This window comes from Passer domesticus, chromosome 6 (assembly GCF_036417665.1).
Source record: "Passer domesticus isolate bPasDom1 chromosome 6, bPasDom1.hap1, whole genome shotgun sequence".
Classification (NCBI taxonomy): Eukaryota; Metazoa; Chordata; class Aves; order Passeriformes; family Passeridae; genus Passer; species Passer domesticus.
Window position 1 is genome coordinate 7,617,071 of NC_087479.1, and position 16,663 is coordinate 7,633,733.

Consider the following 16,663-nt stretch of genomic DNA (forward strand, 5'->3'; position numbering starts at 1 on the left):
AAAATAATACTACAAATAAGAGCCAAATCTAGCAGACTTATGGCCAAAGCTGAGCTTAGGTTCCCTGTCTGAGCAGCAGTTCCATCTGTCATGTAGTTTTTGAGCATCAAGGGATCTCCTGCAACATGAGCCCATCCAAAAGCACAAACCTGGTACAGATTCGAGCCAGCACTCCTAGGTCAGACAGGCAAAAGCATTAAACACACACAACCACACCTTAAATCTGCTTCTGCCCAGCACCTGGGCAGGAGGGAGGGACCGGGTCACACCTGTTTTTATTCTAATTAGCTGTCTGGGAAGTTCACAGGGGTTTGTACAATCCAGGCTGCTGTGACACTCCACAGCAGCTCAGCTTTACCACACACAAAAGCCATTTACACAGCTTTAAAGTGCTCTGCACCTCAACAAAGGCCTTAAGACAGCTGTTGTGGTCTAGTGTATAAATAGACATTCACAAGATAATCTTCACCTTGGACCCACAGAAAGCCTCAGGGAGCAGCTACCAGCCCCTAAAAAGCCAGGGCAGGTACAATACAGGTCTGAGCCCAGCTGGGTTTGCTCACTCTAACACAGCTTAATCCCTTTCTGACGCAGGAATAAGTTGCATTACTGTAAGTGTGTTCATTCTGCACCTATCCCTGCCATGCTCTATTATTTTAACTCAATTAAGTCTGAAGCACCCACGGGAATGATGCACTTGACCACCCTCTGGTCATAAATGAGGCAGAGCCCCAAATTCCAAGTAAAACCAAAAAAAACATAAGGTCATCTCCTGAGACATTCAGGGCTGCTACATCCCTTTCATCTCTTTATCCCCAATTCCAAATGTGGAAGGAAATTTTTGGCTGTGAGGGTGGTGAGGCCCTGCCACAGGTTTGCCCAGAGAAGCTGCCCCATCCCTGAAGTGTTCAAATACAGTTTGGATGGGGCTTACAGCAGCCTGGGATGGTGGAAGGTGTCCCTGCCCATGGCATGGGGTGGAAATCAAATAGTTTTTAAGGTCCCTTCCAAACCCAAATCATTCCATGATTCTGTAACAGAGGAAAGCAGGTATGAGCAGTAGCTTCTCAGTACTCAAATTCCTCTCATACCTTCACAGAAATCTGCAAAGAGAAAACAGCTGGAATGGAACATTTTCCCCTTCCCAGTGCATACAGCAAATATAACTATATAAACATATATTCCTGTATTATGAATTCTTGTTAATAATTTTAAAAATAAATGTAAAATAAGAGGAGATGGAAACAAAAGAGGCAAAGGCCTTTGGTCCAGCTATTTTTTTTTTGCCTTAGCAGATTCTGTGAAAGTATGAATGGCATCCGAGTACTGGGAGACTAATGCTCATTCAAAAAACCAACCCAGATTTTCAGGTTTTGATACACAAGAGCTGCAAAGAGTCAAGGAGAAAACTCGAATGTATTACCTGCCTGTGCATCCCAGGAGAGGCAAAATCCTCCTCCTGCACATCCCCAGCAGCAGAGTTTTCCCTCCCTGGGCAGGCACAAGCTGTTCTCCATCTGAATTCAGGGCAGAGCAGCCGCCCTCGGCGCCACAGCGACAGGAAAACCACGACAGATTGCTAAAGAGGATGGCATGTTGTTTATGGGTTGTGTTTCTAAAGTTTGGACTTAACTGAGAAGAGATCAGTCTTAGTTTATTGCTTGATTCTCCAGATTTCTACTCAACTTTGCCCTTAACTATACTCACCAGGCAACTTTTCAGCTTATTCACTGGAATTCCTCCACACACACACAAGGAAGTTTTAAACCTACCACTTGTTCTGCAGCTCTCCAGACCACCTGGTGCTCAAGCTTTTCTCCCCAATTTCTCACTAAGGCAGTCACAGCAACAGAGAAGCAAAAAATATCCTCAATATAAGGCTTCAAGGGCAAGCAGGTCCCTGCGGGTTGGATTTATTAACCTTTGTACCCCCACACCCCGAGGGTGCAGAGGCTGCCAGAACAACCCCAAACTGAGCCATGCACAGCCCAACAGTGTCACTGCTGCTTTCACCACGTTTCCACCCACACTGAACGAGGTCTCACAGGAGCTCAGGGAAGGAGGACTGCATGCACCGAGGTGATGGCACAGAAGGAAGACAAGAAACCTCAAAATAAATGAATTTGGAAAATGTCCTATAGCAATGTATCACCAAAGGTCTTCCTGCAAGAATATATTAAATTCATCTAAGAATATTAATCTTGTTCATATTAGAGTTTCTTTCCACTACAAAAATAAATCACACAAAAGATATTTAGTCTGAACACCATAAAAGTGACTTTATCCAGACTTATTTTTGAATGTATATTGAAGGGATAAGAACAGAATTCTTCTGCCAACAAAGACAGGTATTAACCTAAGAGAATCTATTTAGCTTCAAACTTCTTAACCAGACAAGATTTTACTCAAGTGTGCACACGCTGTCCTTTACCCTGTTGCGAAAGGAACAAAAGAAGAGGAAATGACTAATCAAAGCAGCAGCACATTAATATATTTTGGTATGTGGAAAGGGAAAATTGTAGCTGGTATTTTTAACATTCCCAACAGGAGAATGCAGGGCCATGCATACACCAGCCACTATTGGAGGTTCAGCAGCTCCCAGGAGGGGAAGATTTAAAAAAAAAAAAAAAAAGAGAAAAAATGTGAAGTTGTGTCCCAAAGAGGAGTTCTGTATTCTCCATTTTTCAGCACAAGCTCTGCTGGAATGAGAGCTGGAAAGGAGGCATGGCTGGGATCAGCAGCAGGGCCTGAGTGATAACAGGTGTACTTTGCCTGAGCTGTAGGAAAACCCCAGCCTGGAGAGGTGCTCTGGAGGGAAAAGGTGAGAGTTTCTTGGAGCACTGCCACCAGCAAACACTCCTGTAAATCCCACTGCCAGCCTGCTCTGCTGGGTGCCCTCATGCACAAGCTGGTAAGAGACAGGGCAATAAAAGTGTCCCAGGTGACACCCAGCAAGCCACAGCTCACCCAAGTGCCACCCATCCCACACCATCCCAAGCTCAATTCCTCCTCAAAGCTCTCCATTCCCTGCAGGAGCAAAGCACAGCATCTTCACATCTTTCCTTGCAGTCACTCTGTCACTGAACCCACACGAGCCAAGCCACTGATGTCCCAGTTCAACTGGATTTAACAACTGGGTTTTAATCCCACTCTCCCCCCTCCACGGGAAGTTCTTTGGGGCAGCCACAGTAACAGCCTTGCTCAGAGCAACAGGGCAGGAGCCTGACTACTGTGATAAACCCAAAATTAGAGCTTCCAAACCCCTTCCTAAAAGGGATCAAAACCAATCAATCCAGCACCAGCCCGGCACGGTCATTTGTGCAGTGGGATGGCACAGCACAAAAGCTTTGCTCGCTCAGGAAGAGGAGCTGGACTGCTGCCTGTCTGTCCAGCTCCAATTGTTCCCACACTTCATAATTAAGGGCTACAATTCATCCTTTTCCCAATGCCAAACCCCAAAAAGCTCCTAACAAAACCATTCTAAATACTAAATGGGAAGAGACTGTAATCGTTCAGATTCCCTCCCCTTGCTCCAACCCTGCTGGGTGCAAGGAGACACAGAGAAACTAATATTTAATGTTCTTGTAGAGAGATTTGTGCTCAGCCACTCCATAACACAGCCACAAGCCCGAAGCTTAAGCAGGTCTTTACCCTGGTATCACAAAATGACAGCCCCAGTCATTCCAGCAACAAGATTTTCCCATTATTTCTGTTCAGTGTGCTGTTCCACACAGCTATACAAAGAGGTTGGACCACTGACAAAAAAAAAAAAAAGCTTCGTTAACCTCTCAGTGACTCGACAATCCTATTGTTGAGCAGCAATGGACAAAAGGAGAAGCCAGCAGCAGACAGATGCTCTCATCTATCTGAATTCCTAGAGGAAAATTAAATTGAGCTGTGCTGGGAACAGGCTGCAAGGCAGAGGAGAGTTGTTAGCTCAGAGGGAAATCAAAACTTCAGTGATTGTGAATTATATCAGATCTAGACGTTTTCATGTGGTTTCTTCTAACTACCTGGAGTCTCAAGACATTATTTATTGCACACATTATGTCTAAGCAGTTGAGTGATTTCAGTTGTCTCTAAAGAGAAAACTACTGTCAATGTGGCACAGATGTAGCTAAATGAGAGCATCAGAAGGCAGCAAGTGAAACAAGATTGCTGCACCCCATCCTCAGACTGAGTCTTGACAATTCTTCAGCTGCAAACAGAGAGAAATCAACAGGGAAGTTCTTTCTTCTTTGTCACCACACACAGTACAATAAAAGAATGGGGGGAAAAGTATCCACCAGTTAAACAACCAAAGTTCACAGAGTGATAATAAATTTTCAAATGTGCCAAGAGTTTAGAAGTCAGGGGCATGCAGTTATTTTCTCAACCCCAAGATTTTAAAAGGGCAGCTTCAGTTTAGGTTGGGTAGCTGGAGGAACAGATACTAAACACAGAGAAGTCAAAGTTCCGGTAAGCTGACAGAGGCATCATAAAGGAAATTATCACCAACATGCAAAACTACCAAACTAGAATGTAGGGAGTACTACGAGGCTGGAATTGCCTCCTCTTCAGCCCACACAGCCTGCTAAGCACTGCATCAGCAGGTCTATTTTTACTTTTAATACTCTACACCACTGGTGGGTCAGAAAGACAAAAACACTGGAAAATCTGAACAGCCAGGCTTGAGCAGGCACTACTTGCCAGCCTCCCTTCTTCTGTGCAGGAACAGCTCTGCTGCCCTGAACTGCACCCAAGGAACAGGACCCTGCCCAGCTTCCTCTGCTCCCACCTTGCAGGGAGGGGCTGAAGCCAGAGGACAATGCTGGCCTGGGGACAAATGGGCAGCAATGGGCCATGGCTGCATTTTGGCTGCAAGTTGGGAAAACACCCTCAATGCTCAATCCAGCAAGGTGCTCAGTGCTGTAATGGTCAATCTGCAGCCCCTGCATGGAGCAGGGGCACTGTGTTTTATTTCATTCTTTATGCTGGTAGCAATCAATGAGTTTTAATCCATAGTGACATTAGGAACGACACTCCAAAGAGGGTTGGATTTTATTTCAACTGTGCGTTAAATTTAAAATCATTTGCCAGATTAAAGCATTGTTCACACTCTACTTACAAACCCTCTGAACACAGGGAATGTTTAGAGGTATGCTCAGGACCAAACCCGGACCGTAGAAGGTTCTGCTGTTGATGCTTCCTACAGCACTGATATTTTGACTTTCTGCTCCAGCAGAAATCTGCACCAGCTGAAGGCTGAACAAACTTCCACAGCAGATATGAATTAGTTTGACTGCTCCATAGCAAAGCTGTCCTTCAACATTTATCCTAAAGCACATTTTCACACAGGCATAAAGACAGCACTTCTATATCCAAGCCAGATCCCTCACATTGTAGAATGTGGTGCTGTTAATACTGTTAGAAACAAAGTTTCAAAATGGTTTAGGAACAAAAGAAGCTTTAGAAGCAATCCCTGCAGCACTGGCACCATACAAGTTACACCAGTGCATTTCAAAGTATAAATTGCATCATGAGCAGGAACTCTATTTAAAAGCACAACTTGAAGTTTTAGAAATTGCTGCTGAACTGTGGCCATTTCCCTGCTGAGGCAGGTGAAGTGTTAAGGCTCTCTCTGCTCTCCTTTGAGACACTGCACGTATCTCATTTATCAAGGGCGGCACTAAGAGCTCACCTCACCATCCATCCAAAACACCTCCTGCACTACAACAAGAATTTCACTGGCCCCAGCTCCACGGAGACACCATCCTTGCAGCTTCCACAACAAGGAGATGTGCTCCTGAACAGCACAAGGCTTCTTTTCCCCTTGTTAACCTCTCTGTGCTTCACTGACCAGTCTGCTGAAGGCATTCGAGACACAGCTGGTGTCACCTCACAGTGCCATCACCCACATCCTTTAGGCTCTGGCAGGCAGCTTAGGAAGGTCACATGTTCTCAGGAATCAGTGCAGTGTTTCAGCAGACCCCGAGGCAATATTTGCCTCTTGAAACACCCAGAGGGGACCAGACTCCCCTCCAGCAGCAGGGAAAAGGCTCCAGCTCCTCCACAGACCTGCTTAACACTGGAATCACACCTGAGGCACAGAGTGAAGGAGCTTTCCTTTACCACCTTCCTCATGCAGCTGTTGATGCCCCAGGTGAGTGATGCTGAGGTTGCTAATGTTCCTCTGAGCAGCAGCAGCCCAGGGGATGTTGCAGCCCTCCTTAATGGTCCCAGTTCCACAGTCCAGTTCACTGCAAACCCCCACATACAGTGCAATTCTGAGAGCTGGGCAACACTACACGAGAGCCCTGCAAAAGGTGTGTTCAAAGCACATCTCTCAAGTTTTCCTGGTGCTTTCCACCTGTGACCACAAAGACCAAGGCTCCAGGAGTCTCCTAAACAAACTGAAAACAGTGAAATGCATTTTTGAAGAGTTTTTGAGTTCAAGTCAAGAAGCCAACAGGCCAGAGTTCTGCCCCCAAAACAGCCTCCTAACACAAGCACACACACCCGCCCCAACGTGCTCAGCACTCATCTGAACTCAAGAACATGCCAGGTTGTTAAAAAGGCCTAAAAATGCTCAGCAACAGAAATGCAGAGTAATTGAGGTCATTTCTCTCACGCTTCTCTGGGTTCTCACTCCCTTTGCTTTGCTGTCCCACAATCTGCTCCTCCTTTGGCGTGCAAGAATTGAACAATCACTCCATTGCAACCACACAGATCTAAACCTATTTGCCTCCAACTTAAGTTACATCTCAAACTATTACTCCAGTAGCCTGTAATGCCAAGCAGGGATTAAAAAATCTACTTAGAAATAGCTACACCAGACCTGAAGCCAAAAAATTCTTCTTTTGGCATACAAACAGCATAGGAAAAGAGGTAGAAACTTGGAGGTGGAGGGTGGGGGGGCTGAAAAAGGCAGGATTGTAATGGAAACATCTGATCAAGAATTTTCACAAGCCTTTAAAACTTCTGAAACCCAACCCCCTTCGCCAGCACTTCTCACATGCCCCAGACTGCAGACCATGTTATGCAAGTTCTAATTGTGCCTCCACAGCCCTCCCTCCCTCCCACGGGCTCTGCACCTCAGCAAATCCCCGTGTGGAAGTACACTGAGGCAGAGAAGAACCCTCCCACACCTGGCCTGGGGTGCTGCCACCTGTGCAAAGAAAGCCTGGCCTTGTTGGGCATCTTGAATCAGGCTCTAACCCCTTAAAAGCTGCTAAAAAACCCTCTGGCTTTACACACACAAACCTAGCTGTAAAAAGGTTCACTAAATTTAGCATGCAACCCAATCCTAGTGGTAGTGTAGCACAGGCTGAAGATATGGAAGTGACCTTAGGTGAAGCCAACAAGGAAAAATTGCCAGTACTCCCATTGAGCTGCTGTGGGAAAGCCCAGAGAACCCAATAAAATCCTAATAAAACCTCCATAAATCTTCCAGGCAGCTTGGTGCTTTCCAAGGCTTTGAGATGCCACCTCCACCTCTCTTCTGGACAATGCTGCTCTGGGAACAGGGTTGGGAGGAACCTTCTCAGCACAATTCTCCCTGAGCTTGGAGAAGTAAAGCTTGATGGAGCTCCACCAGCACTGCTGTAAACACAAAACCAGGCAGCATGAAGAGAAAAAGCAGCTCAGCCCTTTGCCTTTCCATCACAGCTGGAGCCACACGTGCTGCCAACAGGTGTTGAACCAAGCAAAGGTCAGCAGGTGTGCCAGGAGATACAGCACTGACCTGTAAATTCCATTTTCTGCCAGTTCCCAGCACCACATCCCCTGCAAAGTGCAGGACAGGACACAGAGTCTCCCAAGAAAACAGCAAGCTGAAGGAGGCAAAGGAGTTCCCACCTAGTCCTGGGGGAAGGGCCCTTCCTGGCACAGCACCCTAAACCCTGATCACTTCCCAGACCTGAAAATGCCCTGTAAAAGCTCCAGTGGCTATGAGCTGCTGTAGCCATGGTGATGCTCTCAGGTACATCTGGAGCTGAAGCAGAGAGGAGCAGCAGAAATGCTACAACTGGTTTAATGTACCTGGTTTTAGGTCCTCACACAGAATTAAAGGCAATGCCCAGGTGAAAGCCAAGCTGAGATGTCCATTTGCAACATGAAGTGATGACTTAGAGGGCAAAGCAGCACTAAACACCAAGGCAGCCTTTCAAACCAGTCTGGGAGGCAAGAAGCAACATCACTAACCCCAAATTTGGCCTCCCACCCACACCAGAGAAGAGCCCCTGAAAGGAAGGGGCACGTGGGAGCAGTCCTGGCTGCTGCAGGAAAGCAGGTCCATGTCCCACCACAGAATGGTTTGGCTTGGAAGGGACCTGAAGGACCACTACATTCCAACCCCCTGCCATGGAGCAACTATCCCAGGTTGCTCCAAGCCCTGTCCAGCCTAGCCTGGAACATTTCCAGGGATCCAGGGGCAGCCACAGCTGCTCTGGGTAACCTCTGCCAGGGCCTCACCACCCACACAGGGAACAACTCCTTCCTAATATCTAATCTAAATCTCTCCTCTCTTTGTTTAAATCCATTCCCCCTTGCCCTGTCACCATCTGACAATGCAGCTCACCCACCAGCTGACTGCCAGGGGTTCAGGTCCCAGATGGGACCAAGAAAAAGGCACCACCAGCTGCTCTGCTGGTGACCTCCTGGCATCTTCACCTGCAGGTGCCTGACCTGTGCTTTCCCTTCTGTAACATGGGCAGGTAAGGACAGCAGCATGGGGCAGGTGCCTGATGGAGAAAGACCCATGTGAGCCAAATGCCAGACATCAGCTTAAACACCTCTGCCACACTGCACTTCCCACCCAAGGCCTGGGAACCACTCACTTTCTCCAATAAACTGGACTTTTTAATTTCTTGTCATCAAGTGTAGACTTTCCAACTTAAAACCCCACAGCAAATTGGCTGGGAAAGAAAAGTAGTCATGGCCAGTGGTCAGATCAAACCAGTAATAATGAAATTAGAAGCAGACTGATATTACAGGCTCTCTTATGAGTCAGTCATGATCCAGCCCAATCCTGGCGAGCTCCCTGAAGAGCTGCACCTTGTGCAATAGCTTAGTCATCATCTTCCTTGACAGCTACGCACTTACAAACAGATTTTGAGTCCACTCACATTTTCCCATGAAAATTTTCCCCTCTGCCCTACAGGCAGGACAGAGCAGAGCAGTGGCAGCCTAGGAGTGGGGAGCTTGTCCCTTGCAGGGGAGGAGATAAAGCTTTTATCTCCCAGACTCAACAATTTCCTTCCTGTGTGGTAGCAGGCGGACAAAAGACACCTTTTCACACCACAGAAAGGAACGAGATGTACTAAAATTTGTCACAACCCTGAAATAAAATACCCTGCTTACCGTTTTCAGGCCGTACAGGAGAGTGTAAAACAGAATTAAGCCAGCATTTCTTCTACAAGGAACTTGCAGGGTGGGATTTGGAAGCAAAAGAATAAGGAGCCCAAAATAACTCTGGTTGAGTTTATATTGCTCTGGCAGCTAAGCAAAAGTTGATAACACTGGACTGAGGTACTTCCCCTCTGCAGCATGAGAGCTGGATTGTTTTTGGAAGCACCATGAATCACGGGCATAAATATACCAGGCTTTAAGAGTCTTTGACACCCACGTAATTCTGAACTCCAGCTTGATTTTCCCTGGGTCATTCAACACATGCTCGGCGAGCTGGACACCAGACAGGCAGGCTGAGAAGGTCACCTATTCAATGAATAGGTGTAATCCCAAATTCAGAACTTGTGTTTTGCTGGATAACATCAACACACCTCTTCTGAGAGAAAAAGAACCTTCCCTGATGCTCCTCCACTAGTCATTCAACTGCAACTTGAAGGAAAACAGGAGTTTTGCTCTGTTTTCTCAACTGCACAGAATAAAAGGGCTTAAAGATGCTTCCTGCAGCAGGGGAGCTGTGATGCAGCAGCTCCAGCAGAGCAGTGATTTGCAGGATTGCCTGGCTGTGAGCAGATCCAGACAAGGAAGCCAGGCAGAGGGATCAGCCAGAAGGATGAGTGTCCAATGGAAAAAGAGAAAAAAACGCTGCAAGAAGAGCTATTCCCTGTGTTTCACTACCACTGAAAATTCTGCACACCTGAGAGCAAAGAGCTGAAAATGCAAGCAGAGGACAACACTATTTATAATAGGGATTATTAGTGCAACAAAAGGAGTAGCTTGTCCACATGACTGATTTAGAGAGAGTTTCTCTGAGTTACAATGCAGCCCCAGTGATGTACAAGCAAAGATAAGCTTTCATCTGAAACAGAAAAAATGCTATTTCTCTAAATAAATCTTCATGGGAAGAAAAGGGGAAGAAACTACTTTTACTTCTCTTCAGCAACAGCAATTTAGAGCTGTGGATTTTGGTAAGCAGGGTGGTCACAAAGCACAAACAAAAACAGAGCACTGCAGAAAAGAAGGAGGACGGCTGAAAAGAACTCTCTTGATTACTCCACAAACCTTACAGCTCCTGCCCCTCTCCTCTCCCTCCCACACCACACTCATTCCACAGCAAAATTCAAGGCTTGAAGCACCCAAAAAGCTTGAAACTGCTTGAAGCCACAAAGCTTGAAACTACTTCTCTGCACCACACAGTGGCAAGGAGATAATGCTCTTTATCTGTGTTAGTGCAGTTAGAGATTGTTTCCAGAGTTTTCATGTAATGGATACCACTCCTCTTTTTCCCTGTTTTCTACAGTATCTAAGAGACTTTAAAAAAAAAAAAAAAACTCCTCACCTCTAGTTAAATTGGAAGCTTTAAAAAGGATCATGAGATTTGCATTCTTTAGCACCTCAGATTATTAGAGTTTCCACTGCCATGACTTCCCCTTCCAACGCCACACCCAAGCTTCAATCAAAGAATCTTCGTATTTGGGTGGACTTTGGTATTTCTTAAACCAAGACACTGGAGCATCCAGGCTGACAAGATGGCCAAGGCAGCAGAATTTTTGCACCCCCAGGAGATCTCCATTTAATTTTGCTTTATGGAGAGATCCTGCACCAAGCCTGCCCTCTGCCCAGGACCTATATTTAGGGACTGAGCTGACCCAACAGTGCCCCCGTAAGCTCATTTATCGAGATTCACTTATTCATTCTAATATAATCTAATTAGATGCAGCAGTCCCGTACAGAGGCATGGCAGTGACCAGGAGAGGACGAGTTCAAACCCAGGGAACCCAGCCCAGGTGCTACTTAGTTCTTACAGAGAGGTAAAAAAACCCCTTGCAGAGGAATGGCAGGAATTACAGATGCCTGTGCACTATCTCAGAGCAGGACCTGGATCCACTCTGCTTTTTCTGTCCACCAGGTAAAAAACCATTCCTCAGCTGGAAGCAGCAGAGTCCAGATCAATGCACGGTGCTTATCCATGAAAGGGCTGCTGCTCCTGCTCTGAAATCACTGGAAATGGGGGGAAAAAAAAGCAGGAATCAGTCTCTAAGGCAATGCCCACACCAGCAGGCACAGATGTGTTCCCAAACTGCAGACCACAGGCATCAGCCTGGAAAAAGTGCCAAAGAGTCCACATTGTAAGAAGATACTTTAAAGGCTCCATTCTGGCAAGAAATAGGAAGTTTTGAAAGCTCCCAAGTACCCTCTCTCCTGCCACCAGCTGTAGTTCAGGCATGCGAACAGGAAGAAGCTTTTACATTTCTAAAAACAAAAATAAATACTTTTTTTTTTTTTAAGTCCCCATGTGTTTTATTTGCTTGGACATCTTGTATAACATGAGAGGAGAAGCAGATTCCTAGGAGTCATGGGCTGGTAATTCTCCAATTTATCATCTCCATAGTTTATGCACAGTCATTAACAAGAAGTGATTTGTCTGGGACAGATTTAGCCCAGCAACTCCCTGTCTCATTAGCCTGAAACAATCACCCGAGGAATGTCAAAAAGTTTGTGAGCTCAGTGCAGCAATCAGCCCCCTCCAAAATATCCCTACTTTTAAAAATAACCCAATCCTGCTGCTTTCCCAATGCAGAGCAGGAAGAGCTAAACACAGATGCATAAAATTCCCTTTATATTAAAAAGGTTCTGATGGGTAAAGGCAAAAGGTTATCACTGACAAGGAAATCCTGAGAATATCGATGAGACAACAACTCAAGGAGACATAAAGACTTAGACTTGTTTAACCTATGAAAACAAGGGGTCAAGAGGGGATCCAATTGCTCTAATTACCTCAGGGAGGGAAAACAATCATTTAAACCAAATGGAAACTCTAGAACCAAAACCAAATTACACAAACAGGCCACAAGCACCGTCAGGATGGAAATTCAGCAACTGCTCATGACTTCAAGGAGGTTCTCCAACAGCTCTCCTGCAGAGATGGAGAAAGAATAAACTGATCAAGTTTCATCTTGGAAGCAGTTGTGTTATGAAAGGCATCCACAGCACGGATGGGTGCTAAAAACAGGGAAACTAAGCTTGATTTGGGTTGCTGGCACAGCCCTTGGAGAGAAGAGAGGGATGAAGAATTACCTCCTCCTGCCACTCTGCCTTCTGCTTCCTCCCCATCCCTCTGGGACAGCACAAGGGGCACTCACACTATTTACTCGGGCACGTCGCTGGGGTATGACCAGGGAACTAAACTGGGGAGCTGAAGCCTCCCAAAGTCAATGGTGAGAGGTGGGAGCCTTGGCAGCAGCACGGGAAGGGATTAGGAGCAACCAAGTTTGATGCTTAAAATAAAACCCATGTCCTGTCCCCTGTGTCCTCACACTTTAGGGTCTTGAGTGTAGCTTAAACACAGACCTGGCCACCACCTCTGAAATTCACAGGGAATTCCAGGTCCTAAGAGATTTTTTTTTAGCCCTAGGTTTACAGCACCCAGGGTCAAGAATGATTAGACATTTTCGAGCCATAACCACCAAATCTCCAACAGCAAGAGCAGCTGACGCAAATGAAAGCTGTTACAGAGCTAACCAAGCAACTCCACAGCTTTACACAGGCTCGAGCAAGTTCTTCCCTTTTCTTCAAGGGGTTTCAGAAACAAAGTAGTCATCAGGTCTGTGACAGAGGTTTTGTGACAGAAAAGGGTAAAGAATAAAATTTAAATCTCATTGTGTCCTTCAGATCCTACTGCTGCTATTTCTGAGAGCAGAAAGCATCTTCTTGAGAGCAGCTAAAAAAGAGGGGTGGTAAGAAAAAAAAACTACCAAAAAAGGTATTTGGTAATAACTCTACCAGAGAATTAGTGTTTCTTTCCAATCCCCAACCTTTCACTGCTGCAGTTACACACAAAAGTTATTTTAATCACAGTATGCAGAAAGCAGCATCAGCATATGAGGCAAGAGAAAAAATATGTGGTAAAGCGAGTTGCATGGCCTGTTTGAGGCAGAAATTACAGCGCAGTTACAGGCAAGAGGTCCACGAGGCAGAGAAACACTTCCAGCCCAAGCCAAACAGGAGGATGATAGTGATCCACTGAGAGAAAAGGCAAGGAAAAACATCTGAAAGGAGGTGGAACACAGAACTGAATCCCTTTTCAACTTTTGCGGCAACCAGTTCGGACTGCCCAGCGAGAGATTTTTGCCTTGTCATAGGTAAAGAGACATAGGGATAGTTACATCAACTAAATGCCATTTGTGTTGGTGGACAGAGGCAGCAACAGAAACACTAAAGGAACATGGTGGGGAAAAAAGGGAGAATTTTAAACAGAAAAGCGCTACAGCAGGGTATCAGCTCAGCTCCTCTTCCACAAAGTGAGAAATTATCTTTGAGGTTTTCTAATAGTGACCTCAAAATACACAGCACTGCCTTAGCGGGGGTGTGGGGGAAAAAAGGTCACAAAATGACAAACCTAAAGCACACGGGTGGATGCACATCACTGGAGAGCAGAACTTGTCACTGTCTAATGCAGAAAAGACACTAAGCTACGTTATTCTTAATAACCACCTACTCAATTAAAATACTTCATCAGCTGAAGGCAGCGGGGTACAAAAGGTGCAGCTTTGCCACCTTCACTCCTCTTTCCTTCTCCGTAACTTGCAAGCTGGAAGAAGGGAGTCAGGCGTGAGCAGAGGAGAGGCGATGGGGCACGAACACCTCGGGGTTAACAGAGCTGCACACGAGCCGCACCGGGGCTGTACCAAAGGGCACGGGCAACCTCGGGAATGAAACACCACTGACAACATCAGCACCTACGAGGCTGGGGAGCGGCATTCGCCAGCATCTGACACCCGCACGGGCACCCGGGGCGGCCCGGATCGCGGTAATGAAGCGCAATGCTCATTAAAGCTCCTACGGCCACCCGGGCGCTGCAGCAGCCGCCTCTCGCCACACCTCACCCGGGGCTCCGACAGCCGCGGGGAACGCTCCATTGCCCATTCCGGCCGGCAATTGTCGCCCAGCCGCCCCTGGGCGGGCGGTTCAACGCAGCGGGCTCCGGGAGCGCCGCGGGCACGGCGTGCTTGCCCCCTTCGCCCGGCTCCGGGCAGACGCGCTCGGGAAGCACCGGAGCCCCCCGAGCCCCGCCGGCCCCGCGGCAGCGGCCTCTCCCCGCCGCGGGGCCGCGCCCGGACCCCCCCCCCAACCCCGGCCGGGCCGCAGCCCCGGGCCCGCCGCGGCCTGGGCCCGCCGCCCCTCGCCGGGAGGGCCCGGCCCCGCTGCGGCCCGCGGCGCTGCCCGGGCGGGACTCACCGAGACGGCGGCGGGCAGGGCAGGGCCGTGCCGGGCCGGGGCTGCGGGGACGGAGCGGGAGCGGCCGGTGCTGCGCGGCGCGGGCGGCAGGAAGGGGAGGAGGCGGCCCCGCACGTCCGCCGCGCCTGCGGCCGCCCCCCCGCGCGTTAAAGGCACCGGCACCGCCCCGGCCGGGAGCCCCCGGCACCGCCCGGCCCGGAGCGCGGCGGCGGGGGAGCCCCGGGAGCGGGGAGCGCCCGCCCGGCTTTGCCACGTGCGTGGGTGCATCCGCCGCGGCCCGCCCGTGCGCTGCGGGATCGCCCCCCGAGCGGGGATCCCGCTCCTCGTCCTGAGGTTCGCCCACCCAGGCTCCCCCCACGCGGGGATCCCGGGGATCACCCAGCCAGCCTCCCCCACACCGGGATCCCCAGGGATCACCCACCCAGGCTTCCCTCACACTGGGATCCCAAGGATCACCCACCCAGACTCCCCCCACGTGGGGATCCTACCACCCCCAAGCTCCCCTCACCTGTTCCTGAGGATCACCTACCTAGACTTCCACCAGGCAGGAATCCCGAGGGATCACCCACCCCGAGGTCCCCAAGACAGGGATGCCCAGGGATCTCCCCACCATAGCCCACCCACGGACAGGGATCCCCCACCCAGACCTCCCGGCGGTAGGGATCTTCCCATCCAAGTTTCCCACATGCAGGGAACACATCCACATCCACACCACCCCACCCGAGCGTGGGAATCACCTCCCGCATGCAGGTCTCCCCAAAGATCCCCACCCATGTGCAGGGACCACTGTCCCCAGACCTGTCCCATGCAGGGATCCGGACGCAGGGATCGCCCATCCAGCCCCCCAGTTCCCACCATTCCCTCTCCATCCCCTTTCCCGGAGCTGGCACAGGCGTGGAATCTCAGGGGCCCAAGGCAAGCAGACAGAGCACACCCCAAAGCCTCCTCCAGGACATGAAAGAGACCAGACACCTCCTCCTGACCAGGAATAAGGCTTGTCCTTCAATTTCCCTTAAATGTCTCAAAAATGCCCGGCAGCCCTGCCTGCAGCACAGACATACCAGGGGCTTATTCAGTGACATCCCAGCAAGCTGTGGAGTCTGCAGGGAGGGAGATTAACCGGATTTTTTTTTCAGCTCTGACTTCTTAGAGCTTCAAGTTCTTCTTCCCTCTGACGTGGATCCTTCCCAAAGTGCTCACAGGGCAGATTGCTTTCTCCTGCCGGAGCTCAGCGGCTGACCACGGCTCTGTGGGTACCCGCGGGGATGGAAACTTTTGCTCTCTCAGTTACTCGGGGACAGCGAAACAGCCCAAGAAGCCACCGAGGGCACCCGTCCAGCTCCATGGCTGGGGGCTAACATTAACCCTCAGCTCCCCGGAATCCCGAACACGTTGGGGAAAACACAAGAAAAGGCAGAGTTTTTGGCTCAGCAGCACGGCTGAGCCAGCGGTGGCTGCGGGGAAGTTCTGGTGCTGGTCAGGGTCCGGCTGCAGCCGGCAGAAGGGAATTATCCCTGCAGGGAGGCTGCCATCACCCCAGAGCTTTGCACCCTCCCATCATTTCTTCCGACCTCTGGCAATGAGGAGCCTGCTTTGACCCCCAGGCCCTGTTGCTCAGAGCAAGCCATTTGTTTATTTGTCCCCGAGCATCTTTGAGAAGTCACCCTCTCCGCAGCACTCGGCTTCGAAGAAGGATTCGCAGGGAGCTGCGGGGTGAGCTCAGCATTCCCCTCCTGGCCAGCCATGCGTGGCACTCATCTGCAATCCCGCCGCATTCCCAAACTCTCCGGAGCAAACAAAGGCAGCGGCATGAGGAGGATGCTGACTGACGGGAGCTGTGCCTTTGCCTGGGAGGTGGAGCGGGCCCGGAGGGGCGGCCACGGCTGGACACTTGGAATGTGTGCCTGGCCATCAGGCTGCGTTTTGCTGCTTCATCCCGGAGCTTCCCTGGCTCAGCACATCCCGGCCGCTCACTCCGCTGCTGAGAGCAGCACATGATCCAGCCAAAGGCAGCATCCCCACCCTGGGCTTCCAAGGTGAA

At 49.3% G+C, this 16,663-nt stretch overlaps 1 protein-coding gene across 16 annotated transcripts in view; it reads right to left on the reverse strand.

Moving 5' to 3' along the window:
* Nucleotides 1-14,776, reverse strand: part of KTN1 (kinectin 1) — a 77,328-nt gene extending 62,552 nt beyond the window's left edge. For 13 of the 16 annotated variants that reach the window (XM_064423047.1, XM_064423041.1, XM_064423053.1 and 10 more), the window contains exon 1: nt 14,623-14,776. The gene's annotated coding sequence lies outside the window, so the exon portion shown is untranslated. Of the gene's footprint in view, nt 1-9,339; nt 9,364-14,622 lie in introns of those variants that run through there. The other 3 variants (XM_064423055.1, XM_064423051.1, XM_064423040.1) reach the window with 2 other exon arrangements.
* Nucleotides 14,777-16,663: the final 1,887 nt, after the last annotated feature.